This window comes from Tinamus guttatus, unplaced genomic scaffold (assembly GCF_059628265.1).
Source record: "Tinamus guttatus ecotype Peru unplaced genomic scaffold, ASM5962826v1 Tinamus_guttatus_pri_ptg001096l, whole genome shotgun sequence".
Classification (NCBI taxonomy): Eukaryota; Metazoa; Chordata; class Aves; order Tinamiformes; family Tinamidae; genus Tinamus; species Tinamus guttatus.
In genome coordinates, this window is record NW_028289630.1 from 107,270 (window position 1) to 134,575 (window position 27,306).

The 27,306-nt window shown below is 53.8% G+C and overlaps 2 pseudogenes across 1 annotated transcript; both read right to left on the reverse strand.

Moving 5' to 3' along the window:
* Positions 1–1,460: 1,460 nt before the first annotated feature.
* Positions 1,461–18,770, reverse strand: LOC104570048 (GPI ethanolamine phosphate transferase 3, catalytic subunit-like; annotated as a pseudogene).
* Positions 18,771–19,660: 890 nt separating this feature from the next.
* On the reverse strand, positions 19,661–27,007 carry LOC104570047 (stomatin-like protein 2, mitochondrial; annotated as a pseudogene). The gene is made up of 10 exons (XR_015914253.1): positions 26,994–27,007; positions 26,250–26,382; positions 26,073–26,172; positions 25,390–25,448; positions 24,940–25,041; positions 21,775–21,909; positions 20,962–21,106; positions 20,780–20,859; positions 20,447–20,573; positions 19,661–19,792 (listed from the first exon to the last, which is right to left on the reverse strand). The product of XR_015914253.1 is annotated as a stomatin-like protein 2, mitochondrial (transcript).
* Between the last annotated feature and the right edge of the window lie 299 nt (positions 27,008–27,306).

Genomic DNA, 27,306 nt, shown 5'->3' on the forward strand with positions numbered 1-27,306 from the left:
AGAGACCATTAATTAAAAATCCAATGGGGACTGGAAACATAAATCAAAGTAGCAGTCCTAAGCATATGGTGTTCATGTCTGTCAGAGCAGAGAGTGGCCCTAACACACAGTGCAGGTAATTTGCCCTCCACCAGGAGAAGAGATGAAAGGTTTCATAGCACCAAGTAATGCCACACAGCGGTTCAGGGTAGGGAGCAAGGAACTCCAACACCCATCAAAACTGCAGGGGAAATTTGACCAGAACGTGGCCAAGAACTGTGGTCACCATCCTCTACCTCTGCGCATGAAGAAAGAACTACAACTCCTCCTGATTGCAACCAGTCATGATCAGAATTAGGATAGTTCCCTTGCAGCACTGAGTCCCCTGCAGAACACCAAGATCCAGAGGGAGAGAAGCACCATCTATGGGATCAGAAATGCTATAATCTGCAACGAGAGGGTTACATCACCCTTCAAGGTGATGTAACCCCAGACACAAATACCGATGGGTTAAGCCACCTTGAAGAAAAGTTCCTCCTAAGGGCTTTTGAGCAGCTGTCCTCAGGCATCAGTGCCCACAACAAACCTACTCCTGCAGAGTTAGGACAGCTACTTCGGCCTCCTCCTTCCTGTTGACATGAGTCAATATGGGAATGGGTCAAATGCTCCATCACTACATCCTGCTGCAATTCAACCATTCCCAATCAACAGCTAGGACAAGCTCCTGAAGAGACCAGGAGCCCTGGCTGCTGCAGCCCAGTGTGTGCAGAGCCAGCAGGCCGAGCCCCCTGTGCAGAGGTTCTCAGCCACAGACAGGTCTCTGCTGTCCCCCTTCCAACGAGCTGAGCCTGTTTCAGGCCGCACAAGACGGCGGGGTTGAGAAAGACCAAGAATATGGTAGTAAACACGGGTTACCACAGAGCAACCAGCAGACTCTAGAGCTGGAGCAGAGCGGCTGCCACGGAGACCCCATGAACGAGTGTACACACCACCACGTGCACTTGGATTCGAGCGTGAAAACGAAGCGTGCAAGGAAGAAACGAGAAGAGATGGTGGCTGCAGGACCTGGTTACACGGCTGGGTTGTAGCCCTCCCTCCCCTCCTCCGCACAGGAAGGTGCCCCTTCCAGCAGGTCCCCGTCCTGGTACAGGCAAGGTAACATCCCAGGCAGTGTGCTGGCCACGAGGCCTCTGGCTGCAGATGGGCAGAGCTGTGAGGGAAGCAAGAGCAAGGCCCCTGGCTGGCGCTGCTCCAGAGGGGCACTTCAGGACTCCTGTGTCTTGGCCTCCTGCAGCAGCCGCCTCTGCTGTTCACAAATGCCCAGCAGGAGCTGCAGCCCAACTACTGGGAAAGGCGCTCCCGCAGAGCACTGCCAAGAGCAGGGAACAGCTGGCACCTCCCTGGGCGCTGGAGACAGCCCCTGACTGCTGTCGACAGGCACTCGTTGCTAGTGGCTCTAGAATCCTGCCAAGTCCTGGGAGGCAGGGAGACAACCACAGCCTTGGTCGATGAGCAGGTCAGGTTCCCCACGTCTCCAACGCTACCTGAGCTGGAGCTGGCTGAACCAGGTGCTGACTGCACAGTCTACACGCATCACCAGGGAGATCCCCAGCAGGAGGCAGATGCTGCTCACCACGAAACCCAGTGATTCAAAGAGGAACCTGGGGGCACAACAGACACAGTGAGGGGTCATCCAGCATTCCTGCAAGGACAAGTTGTTCTGCCCTCACTCCCAGCAGACTGACTTTCCTGACAGTAAGAGGCTGGTAACACCTCACATCAAAAAGTCTAATTACATTTACCCCCCAGCAATGGATGCTACCTGCAGCCTGGAAGCCGAGCAGGCCTAAAGTTCCCTGGTGGTCTAGAAATCTGTGGGAGCATATCTAAGTAACGGAGGCTTCCTGATGGAAGACGGATACGATGAGCCGGACTAAGACCAAGGCGAAAAGATCGTGGGAAAGTCACCAGCTGCAAGAACACAGAAGTAGGAGAGGAAGAACCTGTAAACAAGCTTATCAGTGCAGGATAGAGGACTGTGCGCGGGCCAATCATGTAAACGCGTGCCCCGATATCTACAGCCAACCTAGTACGGTAGAAGACGCATGGACAGTAGTATGTAACCAATTACAATGTAAGCGTATGCGTGGCTAAATGACTTAGCAGAAATGTAGTAGATAAATAGAGTGCTGTAACGCGAATAAAGTGATTTCTGTTAGACTCATATTGAAGCCTTCAGGAGTCATGTCTGGCCTCCCGCAGATGGTGACCCCGACGTGATATGATTTCAGCGCATTTGAAGAGGGACGCCCCGACGGGAGCACCTGGTTGGGGAACGGCTCGGCGGGACTGAGGTCCGGGACGGATTGGGTGGCAATCTGTGAAGATTTGAAGATTCGTTGCAATGGTCACCTGGTGGAGGTGAGCAGCTGGGGCAGTCAGTAACTAAGGAAGAAAGTGCAATTGTTAAGCTCCTCCTGCATATTCTCTCTAAGAGAGGAATTAAGCATGATGAACAGACCCTCTGCAAGCTTTTGATCTGGTGCAGAGAGAATGGGTTCAAAGCCGAGCCCCACCTAGCATTCGATGTGGAGACATGGGAGGATGTAGGGCGACAGCTCTGGGATCATATCGCTGACAGGGATAAGCAGGCCAGGGACCTTGCTACTATATGGAAGCTGGTCCTGTCTACCTTATCCGATATGAAAGCAGAAAGCAAAGCGGCCGCCGGAGCCATGGCAGCCTTTGCGAGCACTTCAGGACCGGGACCGCCACGTCACCGAAAACTGCTGGTGTTTGGAGATCCATTGCCAACCTCCCCACCCGCACCTGCCCCCGCACCCCCGCCCCCGTCTACGCCATCTGTGCCCCCGCTTCCGGACCCCCCCAGCAAGCCTGAGGAACAGCCCAGCTGGGTCCAAGACTTGTTGGATCGCCTTGAAAACTTAGAGAAGGGGGCTGGGGAAGGAAAGGTGAATGAGACCAAGGAGCCTTACGTTGCTGAGGGTTTGACAAAACCCGGAGGGGTGGTGCAGGGAAAAGCGGATTGCGATCCCCAAAGTCACTGGAGGGAGATAAGACTATTGCTAGCGGAGCAAGGAGCATTGTCAGCATTTCCTGTGATAGCGGGTCCTCAGGGTCAGCCAAATCAGTGGACACCTTTGCCGTTTGATTTAGTGAGAGAGGCACGTAAATCGGTACAGCAGTACGGCTTACACGGTCCACAGACTGTTTGTGAATCCGATACTGAGAAAGAGATTTCATCCGTCTTTTAAAGTGGGCGTTGGAGAATTGTAACGCTTTAAGTGAGGACAGAAACCGTTATTAGGGCTATTCTTTCTATTTGCTATGTTCGTCTGCATTATGTGTTGTATCCTTTGTATATTGATGCTGACACGAGGTATGGTTGAAACTACCATGAAAACGTTATCTGTTTGGGTCCTTCACTACAATAGATTGACCTCTACAGCTCACAGGGTGGCATGTATTGGAGGTGGAAATTTGTATGATCTGTAGAGTCATAAAACTATTGTGCGAAATAGAATCCAGATCTTGAGAAAGAAGATGTTTGCCTGCCTGGGCTGAGCAATAAGGAGCGCGGAGGCGGCTGCTCAGCCAGGTTCACAGCCGACCTCCTCCAAAAGCAGTTGCAGGCGGCTGATCAACCGGGCTTGTAGCCAACTTAACTGCAAACATCCTCTAAACTAGTTTGAAGGTCACACACCCGAGAGGGAGGGAGATGAGAAAGGCAGGACCCTCAGACAGGGCTGGGACCTCTTACTGGTATGAGCACCTGCGCATCCAGGAGGGAAGGTTATGTGACTGAAGGCGGAGTTTGTCTGCCCCCTGGTCTGCCTGCTGGCACGTACTGGCCCTACGTGGCAGGATGCACCGGGCATAAACAGACAGTGCGGAGAGAGGGGGGGCGAGACTCCCAACACTGAGGCCCACGTTGTCTCTGCGGGGACGCCCGCCGAGTTGGGAGCCTGTCAGCAACCCTCTCATCCACCAACTTGAGAGAATGTTCAGTCTCAGTATCCTGCCGACAAGTATTACCTCAAGAGTAATTATTCATACTTTGCTTCTTTAATGTGCTTTCACCTGAATAGCTGTAGCCACCTTGTTTTGTGTGATTATTGCCGAATCCCAAGCCCATTCGCAACCTAATTGGCGACGAGGATGGGATTCGGCAGTTGAGACAGTGGAACTCACTAGCGGAGTGCACAGCTACGTGAGGTCGTGCCACTGGATAGAAACTGTGTTTGTGCTGTTTGTGTCTGTGGTCATTAGATCTTTATTGTGCAATATATATCAGCAGAGAGGGCTGAATAAGTACAACCAGAAAGTGCAGAATTTGAAAGCGGGAAAGCCAGGAATAACTCAGACCGCGGCACCCCCCGCCCACCCCCCCTACCAGTGGAGGACTGGGAGCCGTACTCTGACTTGTATCCTTGGAAAGAGACTAGGGAAATACTTCAGCATGGGAAACAAGAATGAAGTGACGGCCAAGCTTCAGTGCGACTGGCACAGAAGGATCTGCAACAGTCCTTACAAATTGTAAAAGCCTCAGTTGCTACTGGAGCGGAGGCCTCCTTAATATATGGAAATCCCAAGCAATTTCTGGGGAGGAAACCAAATTGAAGCTGTGCAAACATAAATAGAAATGGAAATAGAGAACCTGCCAAAAAAGACTGGGACATCTTAATATTCGATTTAAAAGACTGATTCTTTACCATACCATTGCATCCTGAGGACCACAAAAAAAATCGTGTTCTCTGTACCCTCCGTTAACAAACAAGCCCCTATGCAGTGATATCATTGGGTAGTGCTTCCCCAGGGTATGAAAAATTCACCCACCCTGTGCCAGCTCTATGTCTCGTGGCCATTAACTCCCATCCGTCAGATACACCCTGAACTAATGATCTACCATTATATGGACGATGTCTTAGTAGCCGGAAAGCATCTGGAGGCAGAAAGTCTTCTGACAGAGATGGAAAAGATCCTAGGAGCGGGAGGTCTGCAGATAGTGCCAGAGAAAGTACAACGGCAGCCAGCTTGGCAGTACCTGGGCTGGGAGATTACCAGAACAGTTGTTAGGCTACAAAAGCTCTTTCTACGAGCAGAAGTCACTACCCTAAACGATGTGCAGAAGCTCCTGGGCGATATTAATTGGGTACGCTCGGTCTGCGGTATTTCCAACGCGGATATAGAACCCCTCGTCCAACTCCTTGGTGGGGGAGGTGGAGTTGATGCCCCACGTGAGCTTTCCCCCAAAGCAAAACTAGCACTACAAAGGGTATCCGAAAGGGTATCAACTGCATATGCCAGTCGCTGGGACCCTGATAAACCGGTGGGTTTGCTCTTGCTAAACCACAACCACTGCCCGCTGCTGTTATTGATGCAATGGTTTGAGGATAGAGATCCCCTTCATATACTCAAGTGGATATTTTTGCCTATTCAACCCAAGCATACGGTGACAACTTGTTTAGAAGCTTTTGCACAGCTGATAATGAAAAGACAATCTCGGGCAGCGGAAATAGCAGGATTTGAACCCAGTTTTATCGTTGTGCCATTGGCTGCAGAATACCTACAGTGAGCTTTACAGAACTCTGTGCCACTTCAAGTTGCCCTCTTGGACTATCCAGGGCAGGTTAGAGTCCACCTGCCACCCCATCGTTTTATGGCCGCAGTCAAACTTGGACAGTTCGAGGAGCGCCCTCCTCGACGATCCCCAACGCCGGTTAAGGGAGTGACTGTGTTTACGGATGCCGGAGGGAGATCACAGAAGTCAGCATTAACCAGGAAAGAGGGAGACGTCTGGAAGGAGGTGGTGCTATCAGACTTCAGTGGTTCCACTCAACAACTAGAATTACGTGCTGTCGTCATGGCTTTTCAGCGCTGGCCGGATCAGGCCCTGAATGTGGTCTGTGACTCCCTGTATGTAGTAGGTATTGTTCAACGCATGGAACGCGCAATTCTGAAAGAAGTTAGCGATGCAGCTCTGCTTGCCCTCTTTAAAACACTCTGGCTCGCGCTCGACATACGTGAGGCACCATATTTTATTACACATATTCGGAGTTGTGGGAGTCATCGAAAGGAGCAGGGGCTTAAGGTTTAGGACCAGAAGCCATTTTATTGAGCATCAGACCAAACATATATTCTCCGAGTATGTGAGCATGCACTGTCCACGCGCTGTCCACGCGCTCCCTCTCCCTGCCTCCAGCCAATTCCTTGACTCTATTGCTATCTGGGTCCAATCCTGCTAACGGACAACAGGTAACCAACCAGAGATCGGTGCGTCCAGTCTGTGTTTTAGGTTTCTCTATCTGCTAATCTGTTATTCCTAACTTTCACAGTTTCTCACTCCTAACTTTCACCGTTCCCACAGCTTCTCACAGTTTCTCATGGTTTCTCAGTTTCCCACATGGAGTCACACGAATTTACCAGGTGAGCTGACAGAGGGAAACCAACGGATGGATCGGCTGGTAGCTCCAGCATGGACGGGCCCCACGCCGGATAAGTTTCAACAGGCTCAGCGTTCCCATCAATTTTTCCATCAGTCTGCCAAGGCGCTACGACAACAGTTTAACCTGACAGATGCTGCGGCACGAGGGATTATACAAGCTTGCCCTGATTGTCAGCAATTCACGGGTGGCCGCCCGACTGGGGTGAATCCCAGAGGTACTGGTCCGTCGAAACTGTGGCAAATGGACGTTACCCATATACCGGAGTTCGGCAGACTAAAATATATCCATGTGTCAGTTGACTGCTTTTCTATGGCCGTCTGGGCCACGGCACAGATGGGTGAATCCAGCAAATATGTTCAACGCCACATGCGGGTGACTACGGCAGCATTGGGAGTCCCACAAAGGGTAAAAACTGATAATGGGTCTGGCTATGTCGCACAAGGGACACAAGATTTTTTCCATCTTTGGGGCATAGAACATGTTACGGGCATTCCACACTCCCCTACTGGGCAGGCCATAGTGGAACGTATGAACCAAACGCTGAAATGCCAGCTTCAAAAACAAAAAGAGGGAGAATTGGGAATTATGCCTGCAGAGAGATTGGCAAAAGCAGTATATGCTTGAAATTTTTTGAGACTACCCCAGGACAGCCTAGTCCCTCCAATGGTCAAACACAGGGCTGGGCTAAAGGGAGCCCTGACAGAAGTAAAATCAGGCCCATGTAAGGTGATGCTGAGAGACCGGAACACAGGAAAATGGACGGGGCCTTTGGTCTTGATAACCTGGGGAAAAGGGTATGCTTGTGTCGTTACAGATACTGGAACCAGGTGGGTACCAGCAAAGTGGGTGAGACCTTGGCTGGAAGCAAACTCGCATACATCAGACGTAGCAGGCAAGCAACCGGTACCCTAGCTGTGGAAAGTGTGAGCCTGCAGAAGAACAACATGGGAGGACAAAGTGTTACTGTTGTTAGTAGCTGTATATTGTGGCTTTTAGGAGGTAGAGTTAAAAGCAACATTATTATAGGAGCTGATGCTGCTTTTAATGGACATGTTATGCTTCTTAGGCAGATTGTTAATTATACCCAAATCAAGAGTTGTTGGCTTTGTGGGACAGCAGATCAATTTGATGCACTGGTGTTAGGTATTCCTTTGAGCAACTGGCCAGACCTGAATCCATATAGCCTACTCAATACGTCATATCAGTGTACACAGGAGAATGTCGCAATGGAAGGAAAGCCCTTTATACTTCGATTGGTTAGTAACACGGTGCCTTATATATATTATAACTTATCAGGCCCGAATCTAGGCACCTTTCAAAACAAAACAGGCCATTGGATGACCATAAAGCTTAAATTGACCCATAGTAGGGATATAAATTCTGCAAGTAGCTATTCTATGGGAGTAGGAGACCAACACTGGGCTGACTATTTACGGGGGAGAGCCACCACGAATACATATCTAATATTGATCAGTCCGGCAAAATACTCACAGATGTCCAAGACATTTGGGATCACGCAAAGATTTTGCATAAAGTCACAGAGGATGAGGGTCTGTCATGGTTGGACAATTCATTAAGTGGATGGGGAATTTCAGGATGGTTTTGCTCATTATTTAGAAGTGTTGGGATGGTGTTGTTGATTCTATGTTGCATTCTGCTAGTTGTGCCTTGTTTATTGAAATGTGTATCCAATATGATTGAGAATGCTGTAAAGAAGGTTTGGCTGGTTCAAGAACAAAAAGGGGGAATTGTGGGAGCATATCTAAGTAACGGAGGCTTCCCGATGGAAGACGGATACGATGAGCCAGACTAAGACCAAGGCGAAAAGATCGTGGGAAAGTCACCAGCTGCAAGAACACAGAAGTAGGAGAGGAAGAACCTGTAAACAAGCTTATCAGTGCAGGATAGAGGACTGTGTGCGGGCCAATCATGTAAACGCGTGCCCCGATATCTACAGCCAACCTAGTACGGTAGAAGACGCGTGGACAGTAGTATGTAACCAATTACAATGTAAGCGTACGCGTGGCTAGATGACTTAGCAGAAATGTAGTAGATACATAGAGTGCTTTAACGCGAATAAAGCAATTTCTGTTAGACTCATATTGAAGCCTTCAGGAGTCGTGTCTGGCCTCCCGCAGAAATCATTTAGGAAGACACTTAGGAGGGATTTGGAAAACTTTAAGACACCCAGGACTTCGCATGCCTCAGCTAGCCCATGCCTTAGAAATGCCTCATTTCTGAGCTGGTAGCTCTACATTGGCTCCCTACCTTGAATATTTTCCTGCTCACTGCCCTGCCTGGCAGGACTGTCCTGGCCGGTCTGGGGATCCCAGGGCACTTTGGCTATTCCCACTCGGGCAGCTTACCAGGTATGTGGTAGCTCTGCATGTTCTCAGAAGTCAAAACTAGGAGAAATTTCTACACTGTGGTTCAAGACCAGCTTCTCGGCTAGAAACTGGAATTTATTTGGGACAGTCCTATAGCCTCTGCTAAGTAAAAAGTCAGTATGAATGATCGCACTCCTCTGTCCTTAATGTCTGCACACTAATTGACATCTTGGGAATAAGAGCCCTAATCCGGCATCAGAGCAACTCCTGGGACTTACTTTGGGGCAAAGACCTTCCAGACCATGAGGTGCCTCCTGAGGATCACAGCTGCACAAACACAGGCCAGAAGCTGTGGGGGAGACGAGGAAAAACAGGTTACAAATGACTCTGGAGAGACCTCCTGGGCAACGGATGCACATTTGAAGAGTTCTAAACTGTGCACACCTGAGGGGCTAGAACAGTACACATCAGAAATAGGCAACACAAAGAGAATTTCCTTCCACTGTGGCCTCAAATGAGGAAAGACAAAACAGCTAAGCTGCCCTAACAACTCACTGAGAGGGGCGTGTGTGCCCTCCTGTTGTAAGGGCTTGCCCCTTCCCTTTTACTGGTTATGGACTGACCATTCAAAGAGATGATTTGATGGGCTAACTCCCAGAAAGCTATTGACTTCTTTCATGAGGTAAGTTTTCTGCTGTTTAGCTATCTACACCATCACAATATGGGTCAGATGAGTCAGCTAGTGCAAACGAATATGCAAGGTCAGGAAGCAGGATTACAATCCTGCAGCTTCTGAGCAGATGCCTCCATTCTGCAAGGATGGATCTGAAAGGCAGCCTGATCTGCACTGCTGCTTTCACCTTGGAACCTTTCCCGAAACAAAGGTGCTGCTGAGAAGAGGATCTATGCAGCTGCCCTTCCACCTGCACCCACGTCAGCCCTGGCCCTCTCTCTGTTCTGGCTGAATCCTCATTATGTCGAGGTGCCCTGGGCTCTGACCACCCACCCCTCTCCTCTTGGGCAGCCCTCCCCACAACCATCTGCCTCTGGCCATATCTGCATGCCCAGGATGAAGAGGTACTTCAGCCCCAGCTGCAGCAGAGAACCTCTCCGGGGCCTCCCGCAGCCTCATCTCCATCATGTGCTCCTCTTCTTCCAGCAGCTCCTCCCAGGGCTCCTTCCTGGACTTCTTCCTCTGCGTGCTGGGCGTCTCACACACAAAGGGCCAAAGCAGGAGCAGAGGGCAGACAACTGCCTCGAGGACAAAGGCACAGGGAGATACAGGGAGCCCGGAGGTGAGGAGCAGCCTGTGCTCGGCCACCACGCTCCAGGCATGCAGGAAGCACATATTCTGCTCCAGTCTGACCCAACTTCATGGAGCCTGCAGGCCACAGCAAAGATGTTGCTCTTGGGCTGACCAAAAAGAAGCTGGGAGCTCTGCCGGCCTAGGCTTAGTGGCCCGGGAATAAATTGATTTACCTGCAAAGAGAATGTGGGAGGCAAATGTGTTGGCACCCACCAGGACAGCAGGCAGGAGGTTTGTGCTGTGGTCGAGGTGGAAGCCCACAAAGGCTGTGTTCCAATGGATGGCTGGAAAGATGGGCTGGTGGCCTGTGGAACAGAAGAACTGGGAAGCAGCAAGGAGCCAGGGGAGGACTGCATACCAGGGCACTGAAGAAGGCTCTGAGAGACAGAGACAAATAGAGAGACACGCAGAGATCAGCATTGAGGAAACAAAGAGATCCACGGTCTAAAACCGCACATTGTGTTTCCTCCCAGGTTCCCTTCCCAAACTAGTCAGTTCCCAGCACAGGGAATGGCAAGTAGCCAGACATCCCCTCCACACTCTGCCCTGCTCCCAGGGCTCTGCCAGCAGCACTGAGGTTTGGTGGCTCCTCACATCCTGGAGAGAGGAGATGGGTAAAGAAGAAACCCCTTCCCTGATGCAAGGGACTCCTCTTCCTCCCAAGGAGGGATGGGTGAAAAAGCCCCTTCCCTGACACAAGGGGCTCCCCTTCCCACACTGCATCCCTGCTGCATACGCATTTTCAGGGGATTTAAGCAGCTCTTGTAAACACAGGAGCGATCAGCGCACCCCATTCCTTGTGAGCAGAGATTGTGCCCTGCCTCCCCCAATGGAGAAAAGAAGAGGCCACTGGAGACAAGGCCCAGACCACAGCCCAAGGCAGACCCAGAGGATGCTCTGCTGAGCCCCAACTCACTCGCGTCTCGAGCAAGGCTCCTGGCACGGGCACGGATGTGCAGCAGCACGAAGGCCTCCAGGAAGAGGAGCAGGAAGGCGAGACTGAGCCGCTCGCTGTGCAGCAGCAGCAAGAAGAAGCCCAGCAGGGTCAGCGCTATGACCAAGGCTGCCGAGTACACGCTGCCCAGCCCATAGGCCGCCACCATGGCCTTGCAGCTGCCCCGTTCCAGGCAGCTTTTCAGAGACTCCTGCATCCTCTTGTAGATCTGAGGGATGACGCGCAAGAAGTCAGCTTCTGAGCCAGCAACGCCCAGGTAGGGGGTGAGGATGGGCCCTGCCGACGCCCGTGTGTCCTTCACAAACACCATCACAGGATTGCACAGCAAGAGCAGCAGCCCCATGGCCATGAGCCCGTAGACAGCTCACGGAAAGGCAACAAGCGCCACATGCACCAGCTCCTGCAGCTTGCTCAGCGAGTCCTTGGCGCTGGAGGCCACGGCCCAGTAGCAGGCGATGAAGACAGCAACCAGCGGGAAGCCCCAGCGCACGAAAAGCACAGCGGGGTTGGCGCTGTTGAGGTTGCCATGGTGGCGCAGCCAGCGCTGCACACCAGCCCCACAAGCGAGGCCATGCACATGAGGTAGAAGAGGTTCTTGGCCCGTGCGTTGCACAGGCTGTCGAGGGGGGCGAGGAAAAGAGAGGGCCGGCACTGGGGGATTTCCTCATGGCACTGGTGGAAAACAGCGGAGAGGCGCACGCAGAGCAGAAGCACGGCCACAAGGTACAGCAGGGGCCAGCTCTCCCTACGGTAAGAGGAAAAGCCGAGGAGCTGCTGCTTGGGGCCTTCTGGAACCGTCAAGCGACCGTCCCAGTGGAGTTTCCCCACCAGCAACATGACCAGTGAGGCCAGCAGGAATGGGGTGACCCAGGCCTCAGCCACCACAAGGCTGTCAGAGAACATGGCTCTGCAGCGGAAGAGGAAGATTCCCATGGGAAAGGCCAGCCCCAGCCATGCTTGCAGATGCTGCCTCAGGCCAACGCTGGCCAAGGGGGGGATGGCTACTTGCCAAACAGGCTCGCTTGGTCTGCTGGCCCCACCAGCACCAGAAAAAGGCCACCTGAGAAACTGCGGCTGCCCATGACGACACTAGGAGGAGATCCAGCCCCTCCTGGATGAACGTACAGGCCAGCCCAAGCAGCACGGCCGCGATCAGGCCCCAGAGCAGTGGGTACAAGAGGCAGCTGCGATAGAAAGAGTTTGAGACCATGGCCAGCCCCGAGGTGACGTACCAGAGCAAGCAGGAAGCAGTAATGAGGGAGCAGCCCGCCGCCATTCGCAGCGGGTGGAAGCAGGCCCAGCTCCGGGCGCATACAGCCCATGCCTCCCACAGGTAGCGCTGGAAGCGACCCAGCAGGTTGCCCAGCCTGGCCTCCAGTTCCGGAGACACCAGCTTTGCCTCTCGCACGCGGGCCAAGAGCTGAGCGTGCTCTTCCGCAGCGCTGGAGAAGATCCCCTGCAGGTGCTGGAGCTGCTCCGCCGGCAGGTCCTGGGCCACCAGCGAGTAGGAGCGCAGGAATCGGTCCACCTACAGGACAGGGGACAAGATGAGGCAGCAGCACTGGGGCTGCTGAGAAAGCAATTTCATCGCCACTCACCCCGCAGAGCCCTTCAGCACGGAAGCAGCCCTGATGTGCCAAGCCCTGCCCTGTCCCTGGCAGTGTGGCCTGGGCTGAGCACCCAAACACAGCATGTGGCCAGCATGAAGCAGAGCCCTGGCTAAGGGAACTCACCTCTAAGGTGACATACCCATCCTGACAAATACATCCATGTGTCTCAGCTACCCAGTTCTTAACTTGCTGGGGACACTTTTGTTAATGGTACACATTGCTAAGGGGTTTTGGCAGAGTCTTAAGTAACAATGAGGGAAACTTCCCTAAGTAGTTCAGGTCATTACTAGCTGTTAATCTGAATCCTCTGTTAGCCTTTTCCTAATTTTTCTGAGGACAGACAGCAAATTAAACAGCTTTCAGCTGATCAAGCCAGACTGTTCCCTATTTTTGAACATGAGTGCATTAACCCACTGTGCCATGAGCCAAGAAAAGCTCATTCTGCCTCCGCTTTAAGTCAGCAGGAACAGAGCCCCGAATGTTGCAAAGGGCACTACCAGGGCCCAGCACCTGCACAAACATCTAGGAACGTACGCCAGCACAAACCCTATACATCCACGTGCCTCCCAGCCACCTCAGAGAATGGGCAGAATCAGCCCATGCACTAGACAGACCCTCTAGCTCTCCCATAGGCTGGCACGAGTCCCCTGTCATGCTGCATTCAAAATCAAGGCCACCAAGCCAGAAACCTCCTCAGATGACCAAGTGCAAACTTTCGAATCCGCAGGACTGGATGACATTAACTTCTAACAGATGATGATCAATATTTGTGGTGACTAATGGACAGGAGAGCACACTGGCATCATCCTTAAATGACAAAGCACCCTTCTCCTCTATAAATACACAGTAGAGATGCTGAACACTTCTGCCTTCCCACTAGCAATCATATGGTCTCCTGCTCTTCACTGCCTTGCCCCAGGGGTGTCCAACCTACACATCACGGGTTGTATCCAGGCTACTGGGCCCAAAACAGAGCCCACACTGGGTTGGCTTCTTCCTTGTACAGCCCTCAGGTACAGCAGGGAGCTGCCTGGGGGCTGAAGGAGTTGTTTTGGGGCCAGGAGCGTGATTCCAGCAATGAAGAGGTCTCTCAAAGGTAAGTAGGGTCTTACCAGAGAAACAGGCTCCGTAATGCAAAGGACGTGCAGCAGATCTGCTCCTGCAAAAGCCAGGAATGACACCAGGCAGTGCTCCACAAAATCATGCAGACCTGCCCTGGCACATGGCTTTGCTCAGGCTTCTTTTATGCCTGGTATATTCCCAATCACTCAAAAATCTTGGCCCTTCCAGCCATCCAAATGTCATTCAGCTGTGGGGTTCTGTATTCTGCAGCACTTGGCACAAACTGATCCCACTCTATCATCTCAAATTATTCTCTCTTATTACTTAGTGTTTGTTTTATTTAACCCTTCATTGCTGTTTTCCTTCTGTCACTGAGTTAGAATAGTTTTCAGCTAAAACAATTTCTGCTCCAAAATTGAAGCAGAATCAAAACTTTGCACTCTTGAATCTCCACTAATGAAACTTGCCCCTAATCTTCCTGAGCTCTGAGGAACCAGCCTTCCCAAATAACCAAGCCCACCTCTGACTAGCTGGGACCAACCCTTATCCAGAAAGGCACACGGGCGTCCAGGCTAGCGATTTCCTGAACTACAGCTCATCACCAAGTACTAAACTGGATCTCCCAGATCGCTTTTGGAGACTGGTGCTGCCTTCTGCTGGAGAAAACCCCACAAGGAGGAAACTTGTTGGGAGCCGAGCCGGATTACAAGACACGGACTCAATATGAGGTTAGATCTTGCTCCGTTTATTAGCCGAAGTGCGCGTATATTTATACCTGCAAGCATCTGAGGGATTTCCAGGCTAGCTATGATTGGTTGCTAGGGGGGTTGCTAGGTCCCGGCCGCATAGGCTCTTCTCAGCTCTGCAAAGTTGTTTACCCGAAACAGCTAGCTCCTCATTCCCAGCTAGCTCCTCATTCCCAGCCGGCCAAGGACAATTCGCTAACGCTCCCCTGTACATTATCAGCAAGGCGCAGGTGGTGCAGATCCTCAGCACAGCATTTCTCTACAGAAACTCTTCTAATTAAGTTCCCCATGGAGGTAACTGTCCCACCCCCACCAAATAGAAGAAACTAAACAAACTTTAAAAGTTTGCTTTTAATCTCCCCTTGCCCTCTTGTTCAGTACACAGGCCTGCAGTAGGTCCTGCCTAGCATTGCCATCAACCAGCGTCACAGAGCTTGTCTGAGAGCTCCTATGTGAGAAAGAGCAGACAGCGAATTCCCAGAAGAGCCAGGACCCTACAGCTCAGCCCTTGGCACTGCCCCGTGGCTGCCAACAGGTCTCAGCCTTCTGGGTCTCACCCACCCACACGAGAGCTCGGCGAGAGCCCGGCCGCACCTGCTTGGTGTTGACATGATAGACCAAGAGCTGCTGCAAGGCTGCGGACACGGAGTCACCGTCCCCGGAGAAGAGCTCAGCCATCACCTCGCCGATGCTGCTGTAGGGGATGGGCACTCCCAGCAGAAAGGCCACGGTGGGCACCAGGTTCACCTGGGGAACGGCCTTGGGCTCCTGGAGAGACACGGGAGGAAAGGGGAGCTTGGAAGGAAGGAGCCCAGGAACAGCTTTTCACCCAGGCCAGAGGGCAAGGGCACGGACAGCACCTTGGTCACATCCCACCCCCTCCCTGGAGGCCAGGGGAGCCGCCTGCCCTGCCACGCACTCAGCCCTGCAGCAAGCCAAGGCATAGAGATTCACTGAAGAAGTGAAATGGTCCAACAGAACCTGCATCCATTCCACCTGTAGTCTGTTTTTTGTGATTTTTTTTCCTAATAAGCTGGATTTTGCTTGATACAAGATGATACCGATCATATTCCTGTCTTTTAAACTTACACTACCTGCACCCTGTGCCCGACTTTCCCCCACCCTCTCTAGAAGGGTGACAGACTCCCCGGCCCTCAGTCTCCATCATTCTCTGTATCCCCACGATGCAGTTTTCTCCCTGGAGGTCACCTCGGGCAATGAGCTAACCTCCCCCCCAGGATCAACATCCTCTCACCTCAGGAGAGGCAGTGCCAAATAGGGGTGTTTTGCTGTACACAAACAGTGCTGCATTCACTTCTTTCTCGCTGTCCCCACCATGGTCTCCAGTGTCCGTCATGCCATGGTCCCCAGCCACCAGAAGCAGGGTGTCATTTCCCAGATGATCTACCAAGGACCTCTCGCCAGGATAAGGAAGGTCAGCCCCAGCCCTCTGGGAGGTGGGAGAGGACATGGTGTCCACCAAGCCTGCGTGCACCACAAAGGTGAAGCCTGCACAAGCAGCTGAGTAAAACTACGTGCTGCTGCAGAGCCATAACAAGGGAAGCAGGAATCTGCCCTTTTTCCCCACTCAAACTGACAAAAGCCCCTGTGGATGCATCCAGCAGAATGAATGCCCAAGTCCCAGAGCAACACACATTTCATAAACAAACTGAAAAGCCACAGCCCTTAGAGCAGTTTTTTCTTGCCCAGATCCCCCACAAATGGCAGCTACTCTTTTTGCCTATACAAAATAGGATTCAGAAGGGATGTCCCCAGCAGGAACAAGTTTCAGGCTGATCTTTTTTGGGGTTTGCGGTTCCCCTGTGGACATTCATGCGCTGACATTGTCCTGTGGCACAGCTAGGGTTCCAGCTGCTGCTGCTCAGGGCCATTCCCTGCGCTAACTGGCACAGTAAGAGCGTTCCCTGTTGCCCTCTGTGCCTGTAAATGCTCTAGGAACCACCCCACCAGCCTGGGCAACGGCAGAGCCAACCACAACCACATCGATCACCTGAGCATCTCATTCATCTGGATGAGCTTCTTAGCCATTTCAGGATGGTCAGGTCCATGTTTGTGCCCACAGTGGTCCACGCCGAGGAAGTGAGCAATGAGCAAGTCCCACTCGCCACCATCCACTGCAGAACAAGAGCAACTTCACCCTCTCCCCAAGATCTGAAGCCTCAAATACCCTGCTGGGTGCCCAGGCCTCCCAGCTCCAGTAGCTGCTCCAGAAGGTCCTGGGGCTGCCCAGGCAGCCACCGATCAAGGTTAAGCTTGAAGGAAGAGATGCCCCTTCTGCTCCACCCTAGCAGTGTATTTCTAGGGCAGCTATAGAGGTCTAAGCTGTGGATGAATTCCAGCAAGCCAGGCCTTCTCCCAAATGGAAGAAAGGCATTTAGAGAAATGGTTTCTTATCCCCAAAAGAGGGTCTATCTGTGGAAATCCAGCTAGAGCACTGTAATCTACAGCCACAAGCAGGTGAGAGTGCCCACTGCCATTCCACAAAAAACAAACAAAAAACAAACAAAAAACCCAACCACCCACACCCCAAACCATTTCTACCTTGAACTCTTGTACTAGGACCCCAGTGTAACAAAGATTCAGCCAATCCCTGGAGAAGAGTTACTTACCAGTTGGATAAAGATGCTGCAGGATCCTATCATCAACAATATGAAGATCCCTTCACACTAAAAGAAGGGAAGAAATACGAGCAGAAAAACTTCTTGGGGAAGAGTCCTTCCCAAGTGTCATCTCCCATGAAGACCACTCTCCTTCCTGGGGAAGCAAGGAAGGAATTAACAGGAGCAAGGAGCCCACCAGAGTCATGCTCTTAGCCAAACTAATGCAAAGAGTCTCGGCAGATTCAGGAGAGTGGCTGGAGCACTGGCTGTTTTCCAGCCCGCACTCAAAGTGACCGAAAATTAAAATTTCCCACTGGTTGTTAGCATGTCTGAATGTCCCCACCAAAGGCCTCACAATCACACTGTAAAATATGAGACAAAAGAGGTCTATGGACAGAGAGCAGCTGAGCAGAAGCCTTGAGTCCTAGGCTCAAAATTTGACAACAGTGGTGGCTTTTCAAATGCAGGGAAAAGTGCAGATGTTTCCAATTGTCCTTGCTCTGCTTCCCCTATCCTGGACCAGCCACCCCCTCCGGACTTCCAGAGAGTCTCCCCAATCTGGGAGCAGGAACCATTTCCTCCACAGCTGCTGCCACAGCACGGAGTCTCCTTCCAGTGTTTTCCACCACAGATTTTACTGTGTTTGCTCCTCTTCCCCTTGCATGTGAGGTGCTGACAACTCAGTAGCGTCACCCCAGCCCAGGTGCTGCTGGTAGTTGTACCACATAGAGTCCCGGCAGTGAGAACTGCGCCCTATCCCTCTCTCCTTACAGATGCTCCTGAAGGCTACGTTCTCCGAACACACATACACAGCACCGGATCACACAGCAAATAAGATGAGGGAGTTGCCCAACAGCTGCAGGCAGCTGGCTAGGCAGGCTGCGTGACACCACCACAGCGAACCTGGCACCACCACCTCCCACCCCGTCGCTCCCCTGAACGCAAACATGACTGACTGGCAATGCCCTTGGCCTCCTAGAGCCATTCCTGGTGCTGACCTTCTGCCAGTCACCAGTAGCATGGCTGTTACTACCTCTTTTCTCATCACCTTTGAGGAAATTCTACCCATGCTCCAGCTGCATGGTAATTAATTTCAAGTAATTGCTTGAACAGGCAGGGATGTTACAAATAGTCTCCTTTCCAGGGAAAAAGAAAAGCAAAGCTCCTCCTATAACGCCTACTCATGCTGGATACCCCCAGCGCACATACGCACCGTTCTGCGCCAGCAGGTTGTCCTCCTGGATGGCGTAGGTGGTGAAGTTGCTGCCCACGTCAATGAAGGTGGGCAGCGAGCCAGCGGCAAGACCCTTGATGCACTGCATGGTGGCCATGGCGGGGTTGGCTTGGAAGCGGTACAGGCGGCCGTGGCAGGGCTGCGAGGCTGCCAGGCGGTGCAGGAAGCTCAGCTTGTTTTGGTAGGGCAGCGGGCTCGCGTTGGCCGGGTCAAAGGAGGCAAACTCGAAGTGGAGGGCGTCGATGAGAACGAGCACGGCCTTGGCGAAGCGCCAGGGCAGCCAGCAGGAGCGCGGCAGGAGGCTCTGCCAGTCCCACCACAGCGGTATGAGCAGGTCCACGCAGGAGCTGCTGTGCGTGAGCTCGATGCATGTGAGCAGGAAGCCACTCGTGAAGAGCCCGAGCCTGGCCAAGAAGAGCAGCGAGACCCAGGCCAGGAAGGACAGCACGGGCCAGCGCTGCATCCTGCGGGGAGCAGGGGCAGGCTCGGCACGCAGCCACCTGCCCCAACGCGCCTGGAACACCGCCCCTGCCCCACAGCACCCGCGCGCCGGGCACCACCTGGCCCCATGACCCGCTCCTGCCCTCCACCCCCCTACCCGCCCCAACTGCCCCCCGCGCGCGGGCCCCGCCGCCCCCCCGGCGGCCGCAGCCCGCGCTACCTGCAGCCGCCGCGAGCCACCGCCTCTTCCCCCCCCGCCCCGGAAGCGGCGCACGCAGCGGCGGCAGCGGTCCGGTTCATCCCGCTACGGGCCGTTCCCATCCCCAGCGGTGCCTCCGTGGGACGAGGGGGCCGCGCTGCTCCTTGTGGTGGGCAACCGGCCTGGCCAAATCCAACCGAGCTCCTGCTGCCCCTGCCTGGAGCCGCCCCAGCACCTGCAGAACAAAAATAATTAACAGGCGAAGCAGCCCCTGCAGCTTCCCGGCTTCTCTGAGCAACAGCAGCAGGTGCTGAGGGCACCGGCCAGGACTGCCCGGCCAGGATATGCAGGAACACACCGGGATGCAACCAGGACCCCCCCATTGCCAGCACAGATCCCAGGACTCCTCTCCATATGCAGCCCCCAGGGGCACCTAGCAGGATTAGGATGGACCCAGTCTCACCCTGCGCATTTTGCCTGGGGGCAGGTCCCCCTCCCAAGCACCATGAGGACGTGCTGCATCCCCAGTACCCATCACCTTTATTACATGATTAAATCCAAATACAAAATAAGAACCAAAAAGAGGAAGAAAAGTATCTGACTGGGGAAAGCAGCAGCAGAACAGGAGCCCCTGAAGTAGGGCAGGCCCTGGGCTCAGACCCCTCCCTGGGGGAAGCTGCCACAGCAGCATGTTCAGTGTCCTTCCAGCCCTGCTAGCTGGAGTTCACCTGCTCCACCTTCGGCACCTCTGTGCTGGGCACCTGCAGGCCCTTGGGAGCTGGAGGTTTCTCATCCTGGATCTTCAGGGCTTGCAGCTTGCTCAGTGTGCTGTAGATGCCCAGTGTCTGAGGGAAGTCAAAGAGGAGAAACTGTGCACTGCAAGCACAGGGGAGTAGCCTGCCTCTGGAGAGGACCCTGCGGGATAGCAGGGACAGGGCAGGACACGGAGGAGGACTGTGACAATGCAGGCCCCATGGGGCAGGCAGGGACACAACAGCCTCTAAAGGGCCTGTGTTCAGGGCCTCAATGTTTCCGTGCTACGCTGCAATGTGAGAAAGCTCCGCTGAGAGCACATCCTGCCACAGCACCAAGGCACCTTCAGGAGGTGACCCGAACCCTTGTTTGGGGCAGGGTGAGGGACGAGAAAGAAGCAAATATACATCTAAAAGAGATGGTGATAAAGTCAGCCTTGTCCTTCAGCCATCTTATCCTGGGTTGGAGGGAATGGTCCTGTCTGCTATTGCCACAACTAGGCCCTCAGACTCAGCCAGGGATTGCCACAGCAGAGACCCTCCTGTTACCCAAGGGCTGTGAAACATGTTCCAGCCCACAGCTGGGAAATTAATTAATTAATTATCTGGGCCAAATTCCTCCTCTTCACTATCTACCAGCACTACCACCTCCTCCACAGCAGCTAGGGGCTGCTGGGCTGTGCTCTCCACCTCCCTCAGGCTCCAGTTACCGCTGGGAAAGGAGGAGGTCCCTCTGACCAGACTGACCTGTGTGACCATGTTGGTGACGTTGCTGGTGCTGGCTGGCAGCAGGAGCGTGTTGGAGTCCTTGGCCAGCTTGGAGAAGGCGCTCACATACTACTCGGCCACGGAGATAGGCGGCTGCGCTGCCATGCTGGGGACAGAGGGCTCGTCAGGGAGGAGGTGCCAACACCTGTGCCCGGCACCTGACTTCAAGGCTTCACAGCTCCTTGCTGCCAAAGAAGCTGGCAAGGAGGGTCTCAGGGAAAGCTGGGCGCTGCCCCGACTTCATGTCCACCCCTCCCTTCACTAGCACCAACATTTTGGCTGCTCCAAGGAGCTGGGACTCCCTGCACCCACCTGCTGTGCCAGAGCAGCCGCCAGGAGCTGAATAGCCTCAGCCTTGGCCTGGGCTTTGACCAGCATGGTGTTGGCTTCTCCTGGAAGAAACAATCTGCTGCCAGAGAGCAACTCCCTTCAGTTGAGGGCTACAGGCCCCCCAGGCCCTGGAGCTTGTAGCACGTTCTAGGCTGAGGCACTACCAGCAGCTTTGTTGATCTGTTCGGCCTTTTGAGCTTCCGATACCAGGATCTGGGCCTGCTTCTGCCCCTCGGCCACGTTGATGGCAGATTCCCGGGTGCCCTCCGACTCCAGCACTGTCGCCTGCTTCCGTCGCTCTGCCTCCATCTGCAAACACAGCTTGGATGCTCGTCTGCCATGGCCAGTCCGGGGACATCCGCGGGGGAAGCACAGCAAGGACGCGCTCCCATGGCCCTGCCTTGGGAAGCACGGCAGAACAAGGGACAAGAGCGCGACCAGGAAGCGCTGAGCGAGCCCGCGCAGGCTGGATCTCCTTCCTGGGCTCTGCTCACCGCAGCATGGAGCCCAGACCACAACCTGCCACGCTGAGGGGTGTCTCCTCCCTCCTGTCACCCATGGTGACTGAGTGCAGGGTGCTTCCCATAGCAGTGCTGGCACCACCAGCTCACAGCAAGAGGAAACCGCTTTTGGTTTGGCCTTCCTCCCAGCCCCTTCCAGCAAGACTGGCAGCTCAAGGACAACACTTGCCCTGGGGTCTGGCTCCCAGGTTTTCCCAAGGGAGACTCTCAGAGCACTGGAATTTGCTTCCCATTAGAGTCCTAGGGATTTTAGGGTGAGCTGGCAGGCCTTTGAGTGTGAGGTGTAGGCCACCACTGCAGAAATAAGGATGGGAATAATCACTTGTTTGCAGTCAAAGAGCCCACAGCTCCCCTCACAGCAGGAGGGCCCCGTGCTGCCACTCTGGAAGGAGACTGGCCATGCTGCATGGGACGGGAGGCTTCGCTCTCATTCCAGCCTGCCCCAAACCACCAAACCTGCATCTGCATGGATTCCTTCACGCGAGGGGGCACATGGATGTCCTTAATCTCGTAGCGCAGGCACCGGATGCCCCAGCAGTATGAAGCCTGGTTGATGGCATCCACAATGCTGGCATTGAGAGATTCGCGCTCCTGCGAGATGCGATAGAAATAGCAGAGAGGAAAGAGAGGAGCGCGAGGAAACAGTCAGACTCCTCCCTTCATGGGCCAAGGTCAGCCAGAAAACCCCAATTCCACAGACACAGGGCAGGGCCAACCCTTCCCAAGGCTCATGTGAGCAGGCTTCACCTTCTCCCTAGGGCAGCACTGCCCAAAGCTGCAATTGGTGAGAAGCAAACACCTGGTGAACATCTGGATACAAACATCTCCCAGGAGGGCAAACAGCTCCCGCTTCTCTCCAGCAAACACAGCACAAGGGGCTGAGCCTGGGGAGCCAGGACACTCATCCCTGAGACTGGGGCAGAATCCCATAGCCCAACAGCTGCGTCTGGGCACACATCACCCATCATCTTTTCTGACTAACCAAGAGCAAAACCAGCTTCCATCAAATAGAACCACCAAAGTGTAGAGGGATGGCTAGAGAGCTGCGTACATGGCTGCCCAGCAGGCCTGCTCAATTCCAGCCTTCAGGTTTCAGTGAAAGAACAAAGGGAGTGCTAACTAGGAGATAAGAAAGTAGACCAAGGTCAGAGGGAATAAAAGAGCTGTTGAACTAAAAGGATGAGCTAAACAAGTAAGGGGGGCTGTAAGGGTCTGAGTTAGATCATTGTCTACCAATTAGGAGCCTGTGTAATTACATCACTAATTGTTAAGAATCATATAAATGTACTGCATGAAAAGCTAATAAACGAAGTCAGTTCCAGCTTCTATGAAGTTGATGTCTGGCATTCCTGACCCGCTCCAAGCTGCAACAAGTGGCGCCCGAACAGGGACAAGATTCCGAACAGGGACAAGATTCCGAACAGGGACCTGGCGCAACGGTGCGGGATTCCGGAGGACGACATACGGGTGCAGCCGAGTGATCCGACCAAGACGGGGACCGGAGCGGGTAAGCCGGCCGTGATTGCGCACACGGAGAAGACGGCGTTGGGGGGCAAGAAGCTGGGGCCCGTGACGGAAAGACGTCGTCAGGGAAGGGCTAGAAGCAGAGACCCCGGTGTACGTACAAAATGGAGCGAGAAGCTGCTGTACAATTGCTGCGGGACTTATTAGCAAAGAGGGAGGCAGCAGTGAGCATGAAGAAGCTGTATGAGCTGTATAAATGGGCTAGAGACAAGGGACACTTGCAAAGACCCAAGCTGAAGCGAGGGGGTTCTGAGCCCCACCATCGCCCAAAGGACATCACAGGTCCACCGCCGGATCGTGAGCCTCCCGAAGCTGCGAGCAGTGTACCTGTAAGGGCCTTTGCAAGCACTTCAGGACCGGGACCGCCACGCCACTGAAAACCGCTGGTGTCTGGAGATCCATTGCCAACCCCCCCGCCCGCATCCTCATGTGTGCCTGTGGCGCCTGCACTGTCTGTGCCCCCACTCCCGGACCACCCCAACGTGCCTAAGAACGGCCCGGCTGGGTCCAGGACTTGTTAGATCACCTTGAAAAAAAGGAGAAGGGGGGCCGGGGAAGAGAAGGCGAATGAGATCAAGGAGACTTATGTTGCTGAGGGCTTGACAACAGCCAGGAGGGAGGTGCAGGGGGATTTGATCTGTCTTTTAAAGTGGGGGTTGAAGAATTGTAATGCTTTAAGTGAGGACAGAAACCGTTATTAGGGCTATTGTTTCTATTTGCTATGTTCATCTCTATTATGTGTTGTATCCTTTGTATATTGATGCCGACACGAGGTATGGTTGAAAGGTGGAAATTTGTATGATCTGTAGAGGCATAAAACTATTGTACAAAACAGAATCCAAGACCTTGAGAAAGAAGATGTTTGCCTGCCCAGTCTGAGTGATAAGGAGCATGGAGGCGGCTGCCCAGCCAGGCTCAGAGCCGACCTCCTCCAAAAGCAGCTGAAGGCGGCTGCTCGACCGGGCTTGCAGCCAAGTTAACTGCAAACATCCTCTAAACTAGTTTGAAGGTCAAACACCCGAGAGGGAGGAGATGAGAAAGGCAAGACCCTCAGACTGACGGTTGCGACCACTTACTGGTATGCGCACCTGCACGACCAGGAGGGAAGGTTATGTGACTGAAGGTGGAGTTTGTCCACCCGCCCCGGTCTGCCTGCTGGCACGTACTGGCCCTACGTGACAGGATGCACCGGGCTTAAACAGATAAAGCAGAGCGTAAAGGGGGGGGGGGGCGGTGAGACTCCTAACACTGAGACCCACGTTGTCTCTGCGGGGACGCCTGCCGAGTTGGGAGTCTGTCAGCAACCCTCTAATCTGCTAACTCAAGAGAATACCCAGTCTCAGTATCCTGCCGACGAATGTTACCTCAAGAGTAATTATCTATGCTTGGTTTCTGAAATCGGATGGGTGACAGAGAAAATGGGAGAGGCCTTAGCTGGAAGCAACCTCACATACATCAGATGTAGCAGGCAAACAGCTGGTACCCTAGCGGTGGGAAGTGTGAGCCTGCAGAACATCATGAGAGGAAGAAGTGTCCTGTACTACTAAGCAGGCCTTGCTGGTACAAAAGAAAAAGGGGGAATTGTAGAGGGATGGCTAGAGAGCCGCGTACATGGCTGCCCAGCAGGCCTGCTCAATTCCAGCCTTCAGGTTTCAGTGAAAGAACAAAGGGAGTGCTAACTAGGAGATAAGAAAGTAGACCAAGGTCAGAGGGAATAAAAGAGCTGTTGAACTAAAAGGATGAGCTAAACAAGTAAGGGGGGCTGTAAGGGTCTGAGTTAGATCATTGTCTACCAATTAGGAGCCTGTGTAATTACATCACTAATTGTTAAGAATCATATAAATGTACTGCATGAAAAGCTAATAAACGAAGTCAGTTCCAGCTTCTATGAAGTTGATGTCTGGCATTCCTGACCCGCTCCAAGCTGCAACACCAAAGCAAGACCTGCACCCAAAGGTTGACTAAAAAGGATGCCAAGAGTGCTCCAAGAAAAGGCAGTTTTGCTGTTAAATGTGTCAGACTGTCTGCACAAGCCCCACGGAGTCCAGGAGATGCTGCTGGATGCTGACAGCGCCGTGATCCCTCTCCCCAGCTCACCCGGAAGGCTCTGTCAAGGGAGAGTTTGCCCAGTTCAGATCTCATGGTAGTCTGTGCCAGCTGGGTCACTGCATACTCAGGATCCTCCACCCCGTAACTGGCCTGCACAGCAGGAACAGAAAAAATAAAAATAAGTCGTGGGGTTGCTGAAACAGATTCCGAAAGAGGCAGAATTAGTCAACAGCACTAAGACAAGATGCTGCCACAGACGCCCCCCTCGAGGAAAAGCAGAACCCTGGCCAAGATCTGCCTTTCCCTCTTCCCTCTCGCAGAGGGACCGCAGGGAACAGGGTGCTTGGCCTTCGCCTCACAGTGCACAGTGCGTTGGGTGTCTCAGCAAAGGGAGCTGGGAGAGCTTCGTGTGCTGGGCCCAAGGCAGCCCTGGACTCCTGGGGACTGAAAGTCGCCTTGTGCCCCCTGGTTCAGGACTCAGCAGGACAGCAATAGTACCTTATAAGGGTCCATGACCCGCAGATAGAGCATGCCATCGATCTGCAGGGTGACGTTATCTGCCAGGAAAGAACAGCATATCCTGCCACTGGAGCAGCAATGAAAAGTGGGGGCAAACACCCTCCTCCCCAACAGAATTAGCAGAGCTGGGCAGGGCCGTCCCCTTCCTTCCTGGCATCAGGAGGAAAAGAGGCCACTCAAACCTCCCTGCGTGAAAGGCTTTATAAGAACCCCATCGTTGCTTGCAAAACATCTCATTTTGATATTTTATTTTTATTTATTAAAAATATTTTTATATTTTTAGTCTCAAGTTGCCAGATCAAGACATTTTATACTGAAAATGTTTTAAAAGATTAAAGAAATAAATATACACAAAAAAGCCTTAATACTAGAACTGAAACAGAGCTAACAATTAAACAGATTTGAATTTTTTACATGTATGAGAACTGAGGACATGCTATTTCTGGTTCAAGGCAGGAAAACATTTCGGATCCAGCAAATGGCTTCCTGCGCAGCTCTATTTAACCCAGCAAGAAGGGGCAGCAGCTACCCAGGGGAGAGGGCAAAAGGGACCCCAGGGATGGGGCCAAGGGTTCGATGCTGGGATAGCGACGCTCTTCCCTGGACTGCCTCTGGCTCTTCATGGAGCAAGAGGGGAGGAGTGGGCCAGGGCTTTTCCTTACCCAGTGTGACGGCGAACTGCTCGGGGACGTTGATGACTATTTCCTTGAGGCTTTGCACGTAGCGGATCCGGTCGAGCAGCGGGATGAGAAAGTTCAGGCCCTGGCGGGAGAGCAGCGGTTAGGGCCCGGATTGGCTCCCCGCGCGCGCGCCGGGCTGCGAGCGCCGCGGGTCCTTACGGGCTCCAGGATGCGGTGGAAGCGGCCCATGCGCTCCACGACCCAGGCCTCCTGCTGCGGCACGAAGAGCACTCCCACGTTGACGGGCAGGCCCGAAGTGCCGCGGCGCAAGCCGTTCCGACCCCTGGCAGCGCTGCGGGGAAGAGGAAGCGCAGGAGGTGGCGCGGGGGGCGGCGCGCCAGCATTGCCCCGCGCTGCCGGAAGCCACGGGGAAGGGCCCGGCGCTCGGGGGCGGCCCCGGCCAGCGCTTCCGCGCGCGGAGGCGGGCGCAGAGGCGGGGCTCGGTGTCCAAACCAGCGTTTAATAAGTTAAAAACAAACACACAAGGAAGGGACGCGATCCCCCTGCCCGCGCCCCGGGCGTCCCACCTGCCCCCCTCCAGGGCCTCTGCTCCCTCCTGGGGCTGGACTGGGCTGGGACCTGGCCCCGCTCCCTGCCCTCGTGGGGGAGCTGGGCTGGGGCTGCTCCACCAGGATCCTCCAGGGAAATGCAAGGGGCCCTGAGGCTGCTTTTACCTGACACCTGCCTCTCCTGGATCCTGGCCCCCTCTCTCCAGCTTGGAGCCCCCCTTCCCCTTCTCACACCTCCAGCCCCAAGGTGATGGTTTGAATCCCTCTGCTCCCTCTCTTGCCCCTACTCCCCTACCCCAGCCTGGCCTCCTCTGCCCACCCCGGATCCCACTCTTGGCCTGTCTTTGCCCCAAAGACATTCTTGGCAGCTGCAAGGGCAACAGGATTCACTCACACACGCACACCCATGCACACATGCAGACAGCACCAGGCCAAGAGCCTGTGGTGATCTCCACCTTCTCCTACAGTCTCTATCCGACCTTCGTGGAAGAGCTGCCTCTGCTCTTCCAGGGACTGTCCCAGCCCTCTGTGTCACCGCCCCAGCCACATCCCTCCCAGCCCTGGCTTCTTGGGATCTGCCTGGCCCTGAAGGGGAGACAGGGCAAGCCCCGTGAGGATGGTGCCCAGCTTCCCTAGGGCTTTTAACACAGCCCCGTGGCAGGGGACACCCCCTCATTTAGGGGCAGGGAGGAGAGGGTGACCCACAG